The sequence below is a fragment of the Eumetopias jubatus genome, unplaced genomic scaffold, assembly GCF_037043125.1.
Source record: "Eumetopias jubatus isolate StellerSeaLion01/CBP00866 unplaced genomic scaffold, mEumJub1_p1.0 scaffold_4, whole genome shotgun sequence".
In the NCBI taxonomy this organism is placed as follows: domain Eukaryota; kingdom Metazoa; phylum Chordata; class Mammalia; order Carnivora; family Otariidae; genus Eumetopias; species Eumetopias jubatus.
This window is the reverse complement of record NW_028274810.1, coordinates 61,961,683-61,977,155: the sequence shown is the minus strand read 5'-3', so window position 1 is coordinate 61,977,155 and position 15,473 is coordinate 61,961,683. Positions and strand designations below refer to the sequence as shown.

The 15,473-nt window shown below is 47.2% G+C and overlaps 1 pseudogene; it reads left to right on the top strand.

Annotated features, from left to right (window-relative positions):
- Positions 1-12,691: 12,691 nt before the first annotated feature.
- Positions 12,692-12,782, top strand: LOC114212192 (U2 spliceosomal RNA; annotated as a pseudogene).
- Positions 12,783-15,473: the final 2,691 nt, after the last annotated feature.

The window sequence follows — 15,473 nt, the reverse complement described above, 5'->3', positions numbered from 1 at the left end:
AGAGTTTCAGTTTTGCAAGGTGAAAAAGTTCTGGAGATGGGTTATGAGAATGAGCTGAGAATGAGAATATGCTCAACACTATGGAACCGTGCTCTTGGAAATGGTTCCGATGGTAAATTTATGTTTTGGGGGGGGTTTACCCCTTTTAAAAATGAATGCAAATAAAAGAATACACATGGAAGGGCCCTGCATACCATGGCATACATATTGTGCTTGATTTTGTTACACACACACACAAGCACACAAACCCCCAGTACATGCTGTGCTTTTTTGTAGTCGCTCTTACAAGCAGGACATGGGAACCCTACTTTAGGAAGCTGTTCACAAATAAATGAACAGTCCCATTACTGGCTGCCTCACTTGATAAGCACAAGTGCTAGTAGACAGGGAGGAGGGAGAAGACAGCACAGGAAAAATAAATAGGAGAAGCATTAGGTAGTATCTCAAGACTCAAGGCTAATGCTTTATCTTCTCTGCAAAATATACCAGTGTGTCCGTTGGTATGCCTGTATTTGCATGTAGCTACCATTCAACTGGCATCTCCTGAACACCAAGTATTTTAAATACTTTGTGCCACTGAACGTTCCAGATCACTCATCGCCACGGATGAGGTACTAATTATCTCTGGTGCACAGATGAGACAACTGAGGCTCAAAGAGCCAGGTTATTTACTCAAGGTCACATGGCTAGTTGACGCAGCTTCATTTTGAACTCGAATTTCTCAAACTCCAAAGCCCATTTCCTCTCTGCAAGGACACGCCGGTCCCCTTTCCTTAGAATCCTAACCCAGCACAGTGCCAGGCACCCTGTAAGTGCTGAGAGCGGATGTTGGGTGTGGATGTCGGGTAAACACATTCCCTCCGAGCTAGAGGAATATGCTACAACTTGGAGTAGGAATTGAATGAGTCATGGGGCAGACTGAGTGCCAGTTGGGTAATTCTGCATGTTAGTTCTAGCTTGTGGGGCCCCTAGAGACCCAGTGGGATTGCCCACTGGGGGAGAATGCCAAGGTTGATGGGGTCCCAGGCACAAGTTAAACCACTAGCATTAGGGGTGGAGAGGGAGCCCCAGTGGTGGCAGAAGAAGTAAAGCTGACTTTCAGGGTCAAAAGGCAAGGCAAGTCCAGAAATTAAAACCAAAGCAACGGACTTGAAAGCAGTATGAACCAAAAGTCCTATGGAGAGGCGCCCACAGCACGTATGGCCGTCCACGAGAGGGAAGCCAACCGTGCTTTCCCCTTCCAGCAGGGCTTGGGACATGACTGGCCTTAGAGACCACAGGGGAGACACTAAGCATGTTTCTGAAATGTGCCTGTCATTATTCAGTGAGCTATGAGCACTAGCCTATGAGCCGGAGCTCAGACATGACAGTCTGACTCTAAGCTCTGGGGATAAGGACAAAGCAAAGCAGTGGCATTTTCCATCTTAGGTTGATTTAGTTCCTAGTCAGCCTTACAAAGGAAACAAGGGTTAGGTTTTCCCCTCCACCGTCAGTTTATCTACTGGAAAAGGAACCTTATGGGTTTTGGAAAAATTAGAGCTAAGAGAGAATTGCATTGGTCAGAGGACACACTGTGGCACGGAATGCTGAAGACGTGGAGATGATCCCTCTGAAGACAGTGTGGGGAACACGACATTGGGACAAGGGTCTTGCTGTGGGCTGAGTGCTCCCCATCCCCCCTTCCAGCTCTGTCACGGCTAAGACAGAGGTGCTGGAGATGACACTGATCACAACTCACCACAACACTTAGAAGGGCTGAAAAGAGGTCTTCCCATGGGCCTCAGAAGAAGGACGGTTAGCTCTGGATTCTGGTGCTCTTGTCTCAGGGAAATGGGGCTGTGTGGTTGAGGGCAGCCTGTAAGGCTCTGGGGGAAGGTGGCATCAGAGCTGGGACCTGTATGAGGGGAACTTGCTGAACAGACGGGGAAGCACATTCCAGAAGGAGGGAACAGTGAGTGCCAAGGCCCGGAGGCAGGGATGATTTGGGAGTTTTGGAGGAACAGAAAGAAGGTCAGTGTGGGGGGAAGCTAGCATGTGCCTGCCAAGTGAGGCAGGGAGAAGTACCTAGCGACTCCTGAGGGCAGGCAGGGGTAGACACTGCAGGACACTGGTTTTCTCATTTGCAAGTGCAGGTAACTCCCCTCCCACTAAGATACTGGACAGGTGAAAGAAGGCTGCAAACTGAGACACGCTATTCCACATCCAGGAAATAGTCTCATGGTACTATTTCTCCGAGGGCCAGGGCCAAATAGAAGGCCGGCTGTGGGCTGCATTTTTTTCCTGATTTTCCTATCACCCAATAGACAAGTGAGTAAAGAGCAAGACCAAAAGCATGTGGTTTGGCAAGAACGCCCTTCCTGGGGCCATCTTATAACTAGCATGCAGGGACCGAGTGAGGAGCACACACAGGAATGAATATGGGGGAACTCTCTAGTTAACTTGTCACAAAAATCTGAGAATAGCTCATCTATGATGACCACTAACACTGGGCACTACCTTGACAGGTGAAAGCACGTCCTGCTTCTGAACAGAGCAGGGACAGTAAGTTCCCTGGGTGCTCCTGTCCAGCACTGGAGGTCACTCATGGAGAGGCAACCAGGCTAGGAGAGGCTTAGGAGGAGATCTGTGAAGAATTTTCTGGCTAATCATGCCAGAACCCTTCGTCTAAGACTAAGAACTTAGTGTTGAATTGGGTGGGAGGACTTTAAGGCTGTTCCCTGAAGAAATGTTATTAACATTCGGATGGTGGTGGTGGTGGTGACCTAGAATTCCCTCCCACATACCCAGCCAGGGTGGAGAGCAAGGGAAGGGACTCTCCTCATCTGAGTATTTATCCTACATGCTTGCATTCAGACATAAAACACCCATGCTCAGTGGGGAAATCCCATCTCCTGCCCACCCATGCCCCACCAAGGCTGTCCATGTCATGCCCTTTCCATGTGTGCAGGAGAAGAAGGGCCCATCACTTCCCTGGAAAGAGCCAACAGCTGAGAGAGATAAACACTGGACTGAGAGAAGACATGGGTTTGGATTCTAACTCCGCCCCTTCTCCCCTGAGTGAATTTAGGCAACCCATGCAATCCCGCTGCCCTTCAGCTTCCTCACCTGTAAGATAGGGACCTGACTCCAGCCTTCACCTACAGGTCTGGATTGCTCAAGGAACCCTACCCAAATATGGACTTCAACAAACGATTTGGTTTAATAAAGAAGAAAGTGCAGCAAAGAGATGTTAAAGCTACACAAGTTGCCTCTTTCCTCCAAGAGCTCCAGGTGAGACAGTAGCACCATATTATAATAATCAGCAGCAGCAATTTTCCAGAAAGACTCCCCCTGGGATATCTGTACTTAAGAAACTTCCTTGAGGCTTTGAGAATGATTTGATTTGCATACATTTGGATGGCAGACAAATATTCAGGAGCCTACCCACCCCACATGCATAAAGTGAGCCTGCCTTTATTGTTATAAGTTTCTTCTTACTTGTTCTTTCATTTGACAGATGGCCTTCTGCTTCCCCTGCCCCCTGACCCTCAATCTTCTGGGAGCTGCATTGTTAGAGAGTGGTGATCTTTCAACCAGTAACTACCGCTTACCAACTTTCTGCAAAGTGCTGGGCACAGTATTAGCAGTTTTCCTCATTTTTCTTGCAACAACCTGAGGAGATGGCTGCTATGTGTATCCCATTTCACACACGAGGACACTGAGGATCAAAGAGGTTAAGTGACTTGCCCAGGGTCACGCGGTGCTAAAGTGAGGAGGCAGGCTATTTGGGCTCCTAAGCTCTCACTCTATCTACTGCAGGGAAGAGACAGCAGAGCTTCCTGCCGGTGCATCATCCTCTGCTTGTTCTACCACAGAAGCACGCCCCCAGCTCCTCATCACCAGTGGCTCCAGGTCCACGCAGGCAACCATGCAGCTAGATCTGACGTCCCCTGAAGTCAGCTATCGAGGGCCGCTCACTCGTGGCAGATCAGCAGGACTTTCAACTGCACGGAGGACTCCAGGCTTGCCAAGTTCTGCACCAGCCAGGCTCCTGGAGGTGTTCCCAGGCTCCTCCTCGTGTGTTCCCATTGCATAAGTGTTATTCCAGCCAGTTCCTGGAATCGGAAATACGGCAAACCATTCACCTAGTGGGGAGCCCTTGCCCAGGAGGGACGGTTGTTTGGTTAGCTGTGCCTTCAAGGCCCTTTCCAGGAGACCAGCTTGTGAAAAGGCTTGTCTAGCAAGGCTCCTTTCTTAAGTCAAAGTTGCTTTATTTTCCCTATTCTTCAGTCACCCAACACATAGTTTTCCACCCAGTGATCTCCGAAATCCACCTCAACAGCCTCTGCCCTGGCTCAGCCCCGCTGCCATCTCTGGCTGAAATCATACTGTGGCCTCCTTGCTGGTCTCCCAGCCTTCCTGCCGCCAGCCAGCACCAGCTATGGGCCAACCACCACGCGGCAGCCAGGAGGATCCTTCCAAATGCCAATCCTCCTGCATTAGGCCCCGGCATAAAATCCTTCAATGGCTCTCCAGCATCTAAAAAATAAATACTCTCTACTGTTTGAATTGTTTGCAATGAGAATGTATTATTGTTATAAATTTGAAAGAAAATGTTTTAAAATGCTTATTTAGATATGCAAGGGGGGGGCACCTGACTGGCTCAGTCAGTAGAACATACAACTCTTGACCTCAGGTTTGTGAGTTCAAGCCCCATGCTGGGTGAAGAGATTACTTAAAAAAAAAAAAGTTTCACGGATATGCTTCCCTCCCTAGAATGCAACTTTCTCAAAGAAGGAGAAAAATCTTTTCTGTCTCTATAGCCCCAGAACACAGTTCAGTGCCCCACACATAGTAGGTACATAATCAAGATGTGCTTATTGAAGTTCAATGAACTGATACCTACCCAGTTAATAGGGACTTAGGAGAAGGATGAGATACCCATTGTACCTAGATCAGATCAATAAAATTCCAGCCAAAACAGTTTCATCAGTGTGTGCAACATTATCTAAGATAAACACCTAACTTCCCTGATAACTTTTGCTCCTGAAAATTGTTCCTAGGCCCCCTTTGTTAATTCATATTAGACTAGATTGGGATCCATTTGTTTGCCCAGATCTCTTGTATACAAATGAAGGTATTCAAATTGCCTAGGGATCCTCCTTTTGATGAGCTTCCAAGAGAGAACCAGAATAGTGTGGGAATTTACCAGGATAGCAATTTCAGCCCCATGTTCTGTACTCCCATCTATTTAGAACGCCAGTGACAGTCTTTCCCACAGCTCATGTCTTGGGGGTCAAAGCTACGTTTGGTCACATACTAGCTCTGTAACCACTTCACTTCTTGAAACTCTGTGTTTCCATCTGTTCATGGGTTACCTGTGAAAAACAAATGAAACCTCATAAAATAAGGTCTTGTATATGGTGATGAATTCAGGGAATACGGCATACCACTGAAATGATTAAAGTTACCTATGCACAAACCTTTCTCTCCTGCAAGATAAGGCACTCTAATTGGAGAGACCATGTCTCACTAATCGTGCCTCTCAGAGAACCTAGGATGTCCTCTTGAATTGATCGGGTGATCAGCCAACGATCTGGGCAGAAACTGATATAAGGCCTGGATGTGTTGGCACCCCTGGCCTCTAGTAAGAACAAGGCCAAGGCTATGGGAACAGTTGTGAGCCCTAACACCAGCTTGTGTCTGTGAAACAAAGAAGACACACCACTACGGGAAGGCCGTAGGTGGTTCAGTCTTCCAAGAAGTCTTTCAGGGGAGTGTTTTATCCACATCCTCACTGAATTTGCCCAAGTTTTGGATTTATCCTGTAGTTCCAAAGGCTAAGAAACCTGTGTTGGTCAGCCCCCAAGGGCTGATCCTTCCCTCCTGCACACCAAGAGCTAATCTGGAAACTGGACTGCTCATGTGTTATTGGACAGGGAGAGCAAGAAGGTATCATAGCACGGAAGTAGACTCCACACATGGGCACAACTAGCACATTCTGTCCCTCTGGGCCACACTGCTTGCAATGTCACATCACACACGCTGAAGATTGCAGGGTGACCTACGTATTGGCACAAGAGGAATTACATGAATAAACTATCAATAGCACCTAATTAAGATAGTCTTATGTGATTCCTAGCACACAGCATGGACAGAGAGCCAAATTTCCCTCTGTGACTCTGCTTTCCTCCCTTCTTCAGATATATTTAAGATCTATGGCTGGATTAAGATCAGTTGACTCTCACAGTCCTGGGAGCCATCCTGTCTCCTCACTAATCCTCTTGTGCCTGTCTTAAACTTTAACTCTCAAAGGGTAATCTTGTTTCCATATTTCTGAGGTCCTCCAGGAAGTTCCTTGTAAGTACTGGCAACAATGGTGTTTCTTGAGAACAGCCTGGTTGCAGTAGAATGAGCATAAGATCTACAGTCAAGAAACTGGGATTAAGAACAGGCTCAGACACTTGCATGAAATGAACCTCATCTCTTCATCTGTTAAGTGGGAATAAAATGCTAGTAACTCCTCCTCTAGGGTAGTGGCAAGGGTCAAATGAGGTCAAGGATGTTATCAACCCCATATGAAAGGCTAGTCATTATTTCTGTTCTTTTCTACAAAATCTGGGAATAAGCAAGATATAATTTTACTTTCATTAGGCTGTTCTTCAGTTGACACAGACAGAAAAACCACCTGTCACATAGGAAGCAGGGTTTAACACTCAACCACTGAGTAGCCATCTTCTCTCCCAGACCAGCCACATCTCTTTTGCATCTGAACTCCTGGTCCCAGACTTCCCTAAAGGACATGTCTGAGGAAGCATCCAATTGGATATATTTCCAGAAGAGCCATCTGGGGAGAGGTTTGATGTTTCTGCCCCATTTTGCATATAACTGGAGGTTCCAGTGATATGAAAGCCAAGAACCGGGTGGAGATTCATCCAGAAAATAGCCAGACTTTCTGGATACCAGGAGTTCACTTGGGGTTGGGCTGATCCAGCTGTCAAGCAGTAGCGGACACAAAGATTCTTTTTTAATGAGCGCTAATCAGCCCACCCCTCGTAGAGTATGAACTGCATGAGCAGTATTTGGCAGAGGCATCTACCTACTATAGGGTCATCCACCCGGGGATCGGCTCAAATGCGGCCCAAAGAACTGGGAGGCCCTTGCAAAACATCCACCACTGTTAATTACAGGATAGTGTGCTGTGGAAACCAAAGCAGATGTTGACTCCCATTCTGTTACCGGCTTTGATGCACATGCCTCAATACTTCCTAACACCCTCCCTTTGTTTCAGCAAGACATATCTCCTCATGCCATGACCATTTCCTGCCTCCAAGTCTTTGCTCATACTGTAATCTGTCAACAATTAGTGGGGGGGGGGGGTAGGGGGGGACATAAAGGCCTTATCTTTCAGTCTCTAGTATCTAGCATGATGTCTAGACAGAGAAGTAGCTCAGTGAGTGTCAGGTGGATGCATGAATGAATGAGTCAGTGAGTGAATAAGTCAACGAGTAAGTGGGTGAATAAATGAAGGAATAAGTTAATGAATGGAGGCCTTTGCTTTCCTTCTTCAAATATAAACCGGTGGATTTCTCTGTTTTATTATAGGACTGTCCAGACTGCATGGTTTTCATAACAGCAGAAAAACGGGTCAGTGAAACCTGAGGAATCAAAAGGAGTTTCGGATTAACTGGGTTTAGTTCCCAAGCATCCAGTGATAGCCTAGGGGAGTCTAACACCAGTGCTAAGATTTAGGTGCACAGGTTTGGTATAAACTCGGAACAGTAACCTATTCTGTTAAGATGATTCATTTTATTTTATTTTTTTTTAAAGATTTTATTTATTTATTTGAAAGAGAGAATGAGAGAGAGAGAGAGCATATGAGAGAGTGGAGGGTCAGAGGGAGAAGCGGACTCCCCACTGAGCAGGGAGCCCAATGCGGGACTTGATCTCGGGACTCCAGGATCATGACCTGAGCCGAAGGCAGTAGCCCAACCAACTGAGCCACCCAGGAGCCTCAAGATGATTTTTTTTTAAATCTCAGTTTGTGTCTCCATGGTACATGACCTGAGTCATTGTCACTTGTCTTCTCATGTCAGAACAGGGTCCACAGAGACAAGATTGAAAACGATGCTTTTCAAGTATCCAGAGGGTGTGCTTCTCTTACAGCTGCGATATAATATAAACATCACTATCCTCCATTTTATTGCTGAGAAAGCAGGGTCTCCAAGAGATGAGGTGACTTGCCCAGAATCATACCACTAGCTCACAGATCCAGGATCCAAATCCGAGTCAGTGCGCCTCTAGGTCCATGCTCTTCCATTCACTACTAGAGATGGCTAGTTGGGTGGTTCTCAAACTTGAGAGACCTGCAAGGCTTGTTAGAACCCAGAATGCTAGGCCTCCCCTTCAGATATTCTGATTCACTAGGTCTGGGATGGGGCCTGAGAATGTGCCCTTTTAACATGCTCTCCGGTGAAGATGCTGATGTTGGTCCAGGGATGACACTTTGAGAAACATTTGGCTAGAGTATCAGAAAGGACTCTTAATTGTAATTTATAGAAACCAACTGAGGATAATTTGAGCAAAAAAGGAGCATCTATCACAGCGATATCAAGGCATATACTGACACCCAAAGGAAGGAACCAGGATTGGGTCTCAGATAGGTCTGGAGCCTCTGCCTCTAGCTTTTGTCCTCAGCTTCTCTTTGAAGTGTGCTTCATTCTTCTCCCTCTCTTTACACCAGCTTCTGAATCTGCCCTCCTGTTCTAGTGACAGACCACATGGCTGGCAGCATCTTCCAAGTTCTGCCACGCAGAGGAGGCAACCGAAGGAAGACTGAATCTTCCTCACTGTCCAGTCCCGAAGTTCCCAAGACCCGCCTGAGTGGGGTGCATGCTCCTGGCCTCATCATTTGTGAGCAGGACCACCATGTGGCTGGCATTGTACCAAATGGCTACCAGAGGCCCATCACTGGAACCACACAGGGTGACAAAGAAGGCTAGTTTGGAGAGAAAGGAATTGGGTTGTAAACTCAAGAGCTGACCACCACGGCTGGGGCGTGATAAACGTGTATACAGACAGGTAAGAAGTGAGAAAGCTGTATGAAGGCCGACTAGTGACCAGAACATGAACACTGGTTGGGAAACCTTTTAGAACAGGCTGCTGAGAGCCTTCAGAAATAATGTTTTTCCCTGGGACTAGAAGAGACGGTAAACAGTAAATCCATCTGGTTTGCAAATTCTCCTAAACCAGTCTACACAGACAATTCCTAGGGCCGAATAGAGCCGGTTCTGTTTTCTTAGAAGGAGAACAATGGAATGTGGAATTTCAGACCAGTGCAGCTGGCCAAGCTGGGTCAGGGAAAAGGCACAGATTACATTCATTAATGTTTTGCAAACCCACCCAGTCCCCGCCCCCCCACCACACCCCTTGCCTCTCTCTACCCCACCCTGCAGTGGAAGAGCCTGAAGTTGCTAAAAAGGGTCGAGACAGAATTTGAGGCTGACCGGGTCATTTGTGCAGGGAGGACTTCCCATGCAGGCGCCCGCACCAGCCTGGTGCCGTGTTTCTGGGAAGGGCGCGTTGCCTCCTTGGAGTCACAGGCTCGTTTGCTGGCAATTCCCAGGATCAGGGTATGGTGAGGAACAGGTGCCAGTGGCAGGCATGGGGGGAAGAGCATTGGATTTATGATCCTCAGTGGGTTCAACTTCTGACTCTGGCAAACCAAGAGACTAGCCAATTTAACTCAGTCAACTTCAATTCAGTCAATTCAACTCCCTGCCCTCCCATCTCATCAACTGAAATTGGGCCAAATAATCATCCGTGTCCCTCTGATTCACTAAGCTGCTAGGAATAGCAAATGTGATTGGCTGAGAATATCAGTCCTGACCGTGAGTTCAGGACAAGACCACCCCTGGCATGTATGACGTTCTCATGTAAATTAGAAAAAGGCACCACTTCCCCTATGCCAGCACATGGGTTAGCAAGCTGAGCATGGGCTGCATTTCTTCCCCTCAGCCAGGCACCCTGGCACAGGAATACCTCTACCACCTTCACGGCAGCCCTTGGGTCTTGGGGGCCCATTTCAGAGGGCTGCAGAGTAGTATCGATCAGCTTGGGTGACAGCAAGAGGCAAGCAGAGCATTCAAGGCAGCTGTAAGCACTATCCTCCCAATCCAAGTTAAAAACAGCCAGAATGAGCAATCCCCATCTAGAAACCCACCCTTGCACCCATGGAGAAAGGCAGAGGAGAGAGTCATAAATATGCTTTCACTGACATACTTAAGTGGAAACGTCTGCACCATCAAGAAAAACCAGTTTTTTTTAGATGCTTCAAACTGGCTGGTGTGAAGTTACATATTTTCACAAAAGTCCCTCCAGCATCCTCTTTCCTAGGCTATACTATATTAGGCCCAGACTTATAGGTCCTTCCATTACATGTCTATATAATATGAGGAGAGGTTTGGTGTTTAAAATCATGTACGAGCCACATATTCTCAGCCACTAGGACTCATAAACACAAGTGGGTATTAACTCTACGTGTCCCTTTCTTTCTGCTTTTTACTAGAGTCTGTTTTTCTTTGATTAAACTTTCGCTTCTGTCCTTGTCTAAAACACTATTAGACTATATTCCTATTTGTTTATATTTTTCCTCAGTGTTCTGCATGCTTCTGCTGAGCCACAGTGCCTGAACCTCTATCTAGTACATGGAACCACAAAAAAGGGAGCACGCAAGGCACAATCTTGGTGTTGGCGTACCTAGTCCTGAACCATTTGTCCTTGTCTCTTCCTCCAACCGCACTCTGCCCTGCACTTGAAGCTCCTAGATCTGACTTCATTGGCCATTTTCCATGTACATCTTCACCTTGCCTAATGAACTTGACCCTCCACCTGCTCCCGCCAGCTAGAATACTGAGGTCACCTCCCAGCTAACAACATTGTGGTTCCCTCCTCCGAGCCTAAACTGTTGAGGTAAATACTTCTACTGGTTTGGCTGTGCCCTGGGCCCTCACACATTCATCAACCCCACCCCTTGAGTTATATACCCAAGAGGCTACCCAACCTCAGGAACCAGAAAAGAGTAAGGGGAACTAAGGGAAAACTCAGTGACATTTGGAAGGAACAGAAAGGTGCCCTTCCTTCACGAGGGGAAAACCCTCGTGAAGGAAGGCATCGTGAACCACTTGGGAATAGAGTCTGAACCCCATACTAATAGACTAATGGGAAAACTTCAGTGATGCCCAAGGGGAACTTTAGGAGGCTCAAAGGAGCTGTAAATACATTTCATAAAATGTCAAGTGAAAAATCACTATAGGTTCTTAAAGTTGATCGTCCCATTAGCACTTCTGAGATTAGGTTGCCTGTATCTGCATACCTTTCTTAAATTCCTGAATGTTTATGAAATCTGGGGGATCTACCGGGTTCCAAGCTTGTTTCACTCAAATTCACCCTCCAGCAGCCAGAGATCTGGCCACTTGTCGGCTAAGAACTCACCGGGTGTTCCACCACTATTGAAGCTCAATGCATCCTGGGTCTGGACACAAGGCCCTGCAGGACGAGGGCTGGCTCACTCACCTGTCTAGATACCTGTCCCCATCACAAGACTCTTTTTAAGGCAGGGCCCATATCTTCTACATTTTTGTGTCCCTATCACCCAGAGTCACACGGACACACAGTGACTATATCGATTAACTAAATCATATCACAGACAAAGTGCTCCTGATTGGGACCTAATCTTATTTCATTTCTCATCTTTCTATAAAGGAAAAAACTAAGTGACATCACTGTGTTTTCAGACACCGAACCGCAGTGGCCCTGGACCACACGAAAGCAGTCCATGTGTCTGCGGGATTACGTGGCTGGGCTGGGACTCCCTCTGCAGGGTCAGGGTCTGCAAGGCTGAGTCCTGGAGCACTCAAGCCAGCCCTGGTTGGAGAAGTGGAAAATAGCTGGTAGCCATTGGGAGCTTGCAGCCAAGGAGATGTTTTTCTAGTCGGAACCCACACACCCAGACAGTCCCGAGAGATCCTGAGGGCAACTGAACGTCCGCTTACACAGGAACTCCACTCCCCACAGAGGCCACCCCAACACCAAGCCCACCCCTGTCTTACTCCCCAGCACCCAGTGGTCTGACGCCCACTTCCTCCACCACGTTCCACAACAATGAGGTCTCCTGGCGCCCGGTCTAGCTTCTGTTCCCCCTTGCCTTCATTTCAGAATGCCTCATGGAAAGGTTCTATGTCTAAGTTTTCTCGCAAGAATGAGGGATCCTTTTGCTGTTCAGCGAAGCCCGCATCCTTAAGGGCACTGGGCAGGCTTCAATTCAAGGGTTCTCTCCATGACTCTTGGCAGCATGAAGCAGCTGTACTAGCTGTCTTCCCACCACAGACCCTCTTTACATCCCCAAGGCCCAAAATAGCCCAGAATGGAGGCATGAAGCAAAGGTCAGAAGTACCCCAAGGACAAACAGGCACTTGTCTTGTCGACCCGATGACATTTCTGCTAACTTGGGACCCTTAGTGAAAGGAAAGTTCTCTAGCAGGCAACTGAACTGAGGGCACTGGGGAGAGGCAGTATGTATAGTAGAAAATCACGGGCTATGAACCCAAAAGGTCCAAGTTTGGGTCCGTGCATCCAGCTGTGGGATCTCTGACAAGCCACTGAAGCTTTTGGAGCCCCCTTTCCCAAGCGAGGATCTTTGAGGCCAGATAAAATCGCTTCTCAGCCTTTTGGCTAAGATCAAGTGTAATATCTGTTCTTATCAGTTTAATATGAGGTCAGATAGATACACTATGCCACCTATATAGCCAAGGAGAGAACCAGAGAAGTTGTACCTTCACTGAGCACCAGAGTCTTCATCTACAAAAACCAGACCCCTTAAATCCTCTCAGCAACTTTCTGAAGCTCAGAGACGTTTAAAGAGCTTTCCAAGGTCACACAGCTAATGTTCCGGAAACTGGATGGAGCTCAGTTCTGTCTAATCTCCAAATCATGTTTCCCAAGGCTCATCCTTCCAAAGTAAACATAGTCTCTGCTTTGAGCAAACTCAAGTCTTCGAGAGAAGTTATGTTTACATCTAAAAATATGTGTCTTGTGCCCACATATATTCAGCAGAGACTTCTTAGGGCAGGTGAGACATATGGGCTGGGCTTTGAAGAATGCTTTGATATGCCCCTTTTTTCCTTGAGTGCCAGTGAACCTGATCCGGGTTAACGGCCCCCCCAGCAGCAAGCAGAAAGGACCTGTGAACACCTATGCTGTCTGCACTTACGTCACCTGCCCACAGCATCCCACTCCTTCCCCACCTTTCCCTTCGCTGTGCTACCCTTTGACTTGAAGCGTACTTTATCTTGCAGTTTTGACTGTATCTGTGTAAGTAAGTCACCTTCCTGTATTTTGCAACAAGGTTGAGGATGAGGCAGTTCTCTGCTCTAACCCTACTTAAGTGTAGACAGGCCAAGTTTAGACACCACTCGGCCAGTGACTGGTTTCAATCCTCACTTTTTGTGAGGCCCCCTTGAAAGCCCTCTCGTTCCTGTACTCACCCTCTCTAGCTCTGCCTCTAGGTTCATTAATTAGGGACATCGGGGAACCCCAATGTGGGCAGTCAGGGCTTGGGGGCACACGCAGGTCAGCCTGCTGAACTCACTCAGAGGGTGGTCTGATTTCAGTGAAGGTGCTCATGGTGCTTCTGTGGGCCACCGTCAGAGCCTCAGTCCCCATCTGTCCCTGTGCCTACCCTCAGCTGAGGTTTCCCACCCAGTCCCCAAGTTCCTGTGGGATTGGACCTCTGATCTTGTCAGACCCTGTCCTGGAGCCAACCCCAAGGCCTTTAGATGTGAGCACAATATGGGACCACTTGGAAGTAAAGGCACTAAGACTGCACTCAGATTTGACCTTTAAAATCAGTGGGTCAGAACAAAAAAATGCTACATCACCTGAACGAGCTAGAAGGGCTCCCAGCCAGGAGAGGCCAAAAACCCCCATGACTTCCAAAGGAAGGCAAGTCACACTGCAAGGGAGCTGGCCAACCATTTCAGCTGAAAAAGAGAGAAGGTCACACAAGTCAAGCCAAGGGACATTGCCTATGGAGAAGATTCAGCCCCAACCATCTGTAGCACGTACAGCCCCATTGGTGGGACTGCCCCTACTGTGTGGTAAATAATTGACAAGTTTTATAAGGCTGTTACACGTATTTATTTCTCCTTGTTCCTATTTCATGCTCACCACACAGCCTTGCATACAGGGGTTAGTTTTACTGGTAGGTCTGCTTTCAGGGTGAGCATGAGCTTATTATGTCAATGGGAAATTCCATTCCTGTAACCTTGAATTAGCAAGTTACATGACCAATTTGGCTTCCGAGACCTCCTTCCATCTCCTTAACAGAGTGTACCCCTGAGTCAAAGATACACCGCCAGAGACCTCTGGCGGGTAGATATCTACATCTGAAAGCCAGCGCAGTTGTGGAGAATTCACCAAGGGAGTGGATGACAAACTGTGAGACCCTTTGGTGGCCAAGCCACAGGGGGATCTTTGGGTAGGACATGCAGCTGCCAAAAAGAGCACTCTTTCCTACACTTGAAATTCCACTTCTCCCTGACCCTCCTGAAGCTGCCATCCACAAGAGTGCAGGTCTGTATTCCCTACTGTCTGCCCCCTACTGGGATGCCTGTCCACCCTTCTCTCCATAGACCTCACTCATCCTGGTGGACTTCTTGGCACCTGTTCTCTGTCTGGACTGCCCACCACAGTCCCTGGGGAGCAGGCACACCTTACCAGGACTCACCCTTCCCCTGTGTCCTTGGGGAAGACTCTAACCACCAGCCAACATCCTGCTGGTGAGAATAATTACCAGCACCCAATACCTCTTCATCCAACCTGCCCTACTGCCTAACCAAAGTCACTCCTACTTGGCTCCTTGGCCACTGCAACCCCACCCAGCTCATACAGGAAATCGAACATTGCCTCCTTGGGTAACTAATGTAGTAAAAATTTTCATATCCTAGCATACAGCATTACTCAAACTGTATCAAGAAACAAGAAGGTGGCATTGGAAGAATACAGAGTTACTAAAACAGACATTTTGTGTTTGGTTACCCAACCGGCAGAGATCTTTTGATATCACTTATTGAGGGAGCAGGGAAACAGGATCATTCACCTACTGCTAATGGGAATTAAAATTTTTACAACTTTCCTGGGGGATAACTTGACAATATAGTATATTGAAATGTCTTTAAAACCCAAATTTACTTTAAATCATCAATTGCATTTTTAGGATTTTATCCTAAGGAAGTAAAGAAACACACAAATGTTAAACTTCAAAGAAGTTTACTGCATGCAGTATTTTTTAATACTAATGACAAACCACATGCCAACTAAATTATTTAACAACAGAGGATTGGTTAAATAAATGGCACATTCATATAACGAACTACTATGCAGCCCTTTTAAATCACATAGAAACATGTTTATAGATGCAGAAAGATATTTACAAC